Source organism: Monodon monoceros, unplaced genomic scaffold, assembly GCF_005190385.1.
Source record: "Monodon monoceros isolate NGI ecotype Baffin Bay Population unplaced genomic scaffold, NGI_Narwhal_1 Super_Scaffold_20, whole genome shotgun sequence".
Classification (NCBI taxonomy): domain Eukaryota; kingdom Metazoa; phylum Chordata; class Mammalia; order Artiodactyla; family Monodontidae; genus Monodon; species Monodon monoceros.
The window spans coordinates 15,169,281-15,175,353 of NW_021703777.1; the positions used below are offsets into that span (position 1 = coordinate 15,169,281).

At 38.4% G+C, this 6,073-nt stretch overlaps 1 pseudogene; it reads right to left on the reverse strand.

The window, feature by feature from the left end:
• Positions 1-1,911: 1,911 nt before the first annotated feature.
• LOC114902260 lies at positions 1,912-2,310 on the reverse strand (annotated as a pseudogene).
• Positions 2,311-6,073: the final 3,763 nt, after the last annotated feature.

Sequence of the window (6,073 nt, forward strand, 5' to 3'; positions counted from 1 at the left end):
TACTGCACATGCCATCTGCTACATGAAATCCAACTTGGACCTGCTTCTGCTCTTTGCTTCTCTCACCTCAGCTCACATTTGTCTCCTCCAGTCAATTTCTCAAAGGCCCTTATTGCAGCATGCCATCCAGGCCACTATGTGACACTATTTCACCCTAGTTCCAGATGTTTTCCACTTCTGAGGTGGTCACTCTGCTGCTCTGAGCCAGCAAAATCACCACCTGCCCCTGCCACACTATGATTCCATCCAAGATATAGCTGGTAAATATTCTCAAACACTTATAAGAGTTGCTCAGCCATCTAATGGTGAAAGAAGAGAAAAAGAAAAGAGAAGGAAAAGAAAAGGAAAGAAAGAAAAGTAAGGCCCCATCCCTCTCTGTTTTGCTATGTTAATATAGCATAGTTGTTTGTAGGATTTTTGTTTATTGTGAATAAAGCTGATATCAATATTCACATACAAATCTATGTAGAAATATCTTTTTACTTCTCTTGGAAAAATTCTTAGGAATGCGATAGTGCTTCATAAGGCAGATACACATTTAATATTTTAAGAAACTGTCCTAAAGTTTTATGAAGAGGTTATTCCGCTTCTATATTTTGAAAAGTGGTATACGAGATTTTCAGTTGCTTCACACCCATTCCAGCACTTGGTACTGTCATTATTTTAGCCACTTTAATGAATGGATAGTGATAACTTTTGTTGTTGTTTTGTTTTTTCTCTAAACATGGAGTTTACTGGTATCATTCAGTACAACTTTAGTCCTTCCTTTCCCAATCCCAGGCATGTTAACAGTCATTTAAAGATCATGCTACATTACTTTGGAGGAAAATACATCCACCTTAACATGTCTAAAGAAATGCTAGAAAATTTTATTCCTACCGATTTTTTTTTTTACTGCCTCAGCTACTGATTTCTAACACAGTGCATGTGGATCTAATGTCCATGTGAACTCAAACCAACTAGTTACTGACTTTTTAAAGCAATTCCTTTGCAGATACCAAATGACACAGTCCTGGGCTGTGCAGAGAGGCCAAAGGGAATCCAACATGTTCCAGATTTTCTCCCTCTTGTGAGCCTGGTCTTTGATTAACAACTGCAAATGGCCTTATTCAAGAGAGAAAACACTCAAGAACACAAGCAAAGGGAAGTGGAAAGCTGGAAAAATGCAATGTCTGCTGAGCCCTGATGGCTCCGAGGTGACCACTACCGTGATATTATGGTTCAGAGGCTGACGTGGACCCTGGCCTGGGGGGATGCTGAAGGCACATGAGAGAGAAATGGGTGTGACTGTATCACAGAGGCCTCCCTGGGACACACCATGGCTGTTGGTGGGGTTAGTTTCTGTAAAATTGGATCTGAATCTGTCTCATCCTGAGCTAAGGAAACAAGAATAACAGTTTTCCTGTTTCTTGATTCCTCATACATGTGGGTTTAGAGTCGGGTGAAAGCCAACTTTTAAGTGAACACGGTAAGCTTTGTGATAGTGGTATATCAAAAAGGAAGAATGAAGGAATAAGCCTGCCTGAAACAGTGCGCAGGAGCATGGCCAGGAGAGCTCAGAACCGACTGTGACTCTTTCAGCCAGGAAACTACCCCTTCTACTCTTCCGTTTCCTAAACTGGCCTGTGGCTTTTGCTCGCCACTTTTCCATCAGACCACACTGCAGGAGTTGCAAGAATCAAACTGAACATACATTTGCAGTCTATTACCTTGTGGGAGTATTGTGCCAATACATTTAAGTGATAAATAGGAGGCTGAGAATGTCCCAACAGGCTAAGACAGTCTCCCAAGGCACTTGGCAGCGTTCCCACACAGTAAGGGCCACCCACGTCTTCAAGGTTCCACAATGGGGTCCAGGATGTGAAGGGCACCAAAGAAGTCCCTCTGCCCTTCAACTGGTTGAACACTCTGCTAGTTGCTACAGTTCTTTGTGATTCTTCGACTTCTGACCACCTGTTGGATGCTGTGTGCGACATTAACGGTGACTTCTTTCGCAGACGTCCGCTCTTTTAGCCTCTGTGGTCTGGAGGCCATTCTGTTTCTGGGTAAGGGGGTCTAAGCTGAGGCCCTGGGGATTTGGGCACTAGGTCCCACAGCTCATCTTCTCTGAGTTGGATATTCCACTTGGGGCTGTCGATCCGGGCACGCCATCTTCCAGCACACCTGCGTGCAGGCCGCCCGCCTCAGGGCCGCTGCCCCGGGCGGCACGTCCGAATCGGCGTAGGTGAGCCATGTGGACTCCGTCCCGCGAGCCCAGCTCTCCTAGTAGCAGGGCTCAATGGCATCCGCCCGGTTCCCGCCGCAGCCCATTCTCCCGCGCTGCTGGCGCGCCCGGCAGCCGCTCGGTTCGCGGTTCCAGCGGCGGCTCAGCCCGGCCGGCGAGGAGGCGGCGGCGGCTGCATCGCGTGCCCCGACCCGCCTGCCAGCGCTGCACCCACTTGCCCAGCTCCCGCGGCGCCCGCCGCCTCCTCCGCCGATAACTCTTTATGATTTACATAAATGACCTTTACGACCTTATGCTAAGTATCTTCTCATGAGCCTATTGGCCAAATATTTTCCTTTGTGAACTCTGTTCAAATCTTTATGTCCATTATCATTGGCTTAATTGTTCTTATTACTGAATTATAAATTATTCCTCATACCATATATTTATTCAAATTATATTGTTTTTGGCACTATGGTGAATCAATTTCCAATTACTTGCTGCTGTGTATATCTATCCTCACATTCATATGGCTTGCCTTTTTGTTTTCTTAACGTGTCTTTCGAAGAGCTATATGTCAATTTTCATGAAGTCAAATTTTTCATTTTTTTCCTTTGTGGTTTATGCCTTTTATGTTCTAAGAAAACAATGGTTAACCCATATTTTCAAATATTTTCCCTGCTGTTTTATATTTTTACCACTACAATTATGAGGCATTTCAAGTTAACTTTTGTGTATTGTGTATGTTAAGGTTTGATGTTTACTTTTTCTGCAGGGATATCGAGTTGTTCCAACACTGTTACAGATTTTCTTTCACCCACTGAATTGCTTTGAGACCTTCGGCAAATATCAATTGAGCATGTATGTACAGGTTTTTTTCTGGATTCACTATTCTGTTCTATTAACCATGGGATAGATCTATTCTTTCACCAGGGCCATGCTGTCTTGATTACTGTAACTTCATAGCAAGTCTTAAACTCATGTAATGTATGTCTTCTTTGTTCTTTTTAAAAATTACTTTGGTTCTTCTGAATTGTTTGCATTTTCACATAAATTTTCAAATCAACTTATTAATTTCTACCAAAAAAGGCTCTAAGATTTTGATCGAGATTGGATTAATTCTATAGGTCAATTTAAAGAAAATTAACATGTTAACAATGTTAACTCTTCCAATCCATGAACATAGTAAATATCTCTATTTAGGTCTTCTTTACTTTTTAACAACAATATGCTATAGTTTTCAGTGTATATAGCCTTGCTTATCTTTTGTTAAATTACTAGTTCTTTTACATTTTGGCACTATTATAAATGGAATATTCTTTAATTTTCCATTTGTTTTCCTTTGTTATATAAAAATGCAAAAATACAAAAGTTTTATATATTAACCTTGTACCCTGCCACTTTGCAAAACTAACCTATTATTTTCAGTAGTTGTTTTGTAGAGTCCTTGAGGATTTCCTATGTAAACAATCACGTCTTATGGAAATATAAATATTTTTTACATATTTCTTGTCAATCATTATGCCTTTTATGCTATTAATTTCATTACAGCAATAGCTAGGACCTGCAATATTAAGGTTGAATGGTAACAGGGAGGGCAGACATCCTTGCTTTATTCCTAATCCTAGGGAGAAAATATCAAATATTCACACTTAAATATGAGGTTAGCTGTAGGTTTCCTATAAATGGCCCTTAGAAGTTTGTGGAATTTCTCTTTTTGTATGTGGCTAAAAGTTTTAAAAATGACTTGGTGCTGAATTTCGTCAAATATACTTCTGCATCTATTGAAATGATCATATTCTTTTCTTCTTTATATTGTGAATATGGCAAATTACACTGATTGAATTTTGAATGTTAAACCAATCTTACATTATTGAGGTAAGTCCAACTTGGTTATGATGTACTGGCTTTTATAATGTTACTGGATTTGATTTTGCTAATATTTTGTTGAGGATTTTTGTGTGCAAATTCATAAAAAGATATTGGTCTATAGCATTTATTTCTTCAAATGTATTTGTCTAGTTTTGGCATTAGACTAATAGTGACCTCATGAAATGAGCTGGAAATTAATTTCCTCCTCTTCTATTTTCTGAAAGAGTTTGTATAAAATTGGTATTTATTTCCTTAAATGTTAGGGAGAATTCACTATGGAAGCCATGTGGGGCTGGACTGTTCTTTGTTGGAACATTTTAAACTACTTTTATGCTTTCTAAAATTGGTGTGCTTACAATGATCTCTCACGTTAATGGATTTTTTTAAATCAAAGAACAGTTTTAATTATGAACAACTTTCTCTTTAATTATGAGTCATTTGCTGTGGGATATTTGCTTTTTTTCTTCCAAGAACATAAAATACTCTTGAGGGCAGGGACAATGATGTATTTGTATTGTTCTCTAGTGCTTAACATAGTGTTCCATGCAAAAGTGTTTAGTAAACGTTTATTTAAATGAATGAAAAATGAATTAATGAAAAGGTTAGTGGTAAGACCATGTTTAATCCATTTATCCTCCCTCAGTTATAGTTTTCTCACTCATAACATGAATGAGTCCATATGGATATTATTTAAGTTCCAGTCAGTCTTGAAATCCCTTGAAATATACTTCTGTCTTGCTAGTTTGAATATAAGAAAAGGAGAATTCAACAGCAATGACTTTTTCATTCACACCCCCAAGACTTCCACGCACACAGATTTCAGTCTTTCTCTCCCTTTTTATTCTCTCCAGGTTAAGTTTTAGTATTGATATCTGCAAGTGTGTCGCTAAGACATTCTGAATCTGTGGTAATTTTCTATTCTGCGTTTTAATCATAAAGTTTAGAGACAAAAGGGACTAAGAGAAGATCTAATCAAACCTCATCACTGAGCAAAACAATTGAGTCTCAGAGAAAATAAGTGTTTTTCTACCTCTGTAAGTGACCTCTTGCTAAATGCAAAGGGCTTTGAGTAACAAAATAGAAAGGTTGCTAAACGTGACAGTAGAGGTAAGGTATCTGAAGTTTCTCTCTTCCTCCCTCATGCTCACTTATCTCTCAGAACAGAAATATTAAGACCAAAAGAGATTTATAAAATAACTGTGTGTGGGAGCCTTGAGGATATACATGTCAATCGACGTAAAAACTTTAAAATCAGGTATAGTTTCTCCCACCCAACACTGTAGTTCTTCTACAGTGTAAGATCAAACAGTATTTTCTAATTGTTTCTTCTTCAGAGTATTATTTATCTCAATGCCGATCTCAGGGTTTCAAAGACCCCATAGTTCTTACAGCTAACTCCCACAGTGAAGTTGTAATTATATAGTGCTGTGGTTTTATACATGTGTGTATGTATACACCCACACATATAAGTGCAATTCTTACTCAATGTAAAAACTGTTTCATTTCCCTAGCACAATCAACTTACTTCCTTGAGCCACAGATTTTTACAGCTAATACATCTATTTATCTTTGTTTCTCTCATTTCTATAAGAGAAGGCAAATAGATAAGTACACTTAGTTAAAACTAACCTGAGTCCCTGCTCTATACCCTTTAACATTAAATCATTTTCTAAAATACACTGATTTTACTTAAATCCCTCCATGATTAATTGAATAAGTTTTTTTAGGGTTTACCTCATAAACTAGAAAAAGGATCTATTTCTGTTGTCCAGTAACTATGCTGTTAATGAAACTAGGTCTTGAGTTTCCACAAATACGTAGGAATAACTGGCTAGGCAGCTGTTTCCTATAAAATGGAGAAGCGCAACAGAGGTACACTGATAATACTGGTGGCAGATAATTAAATCGTTCAATTTGTGTCCATTTAGAATGTTGCCTATCTTTAATATCATCTGACAATGCTTTTTGTTGTGTCACATGCTAACTGAGAGTGCTTGA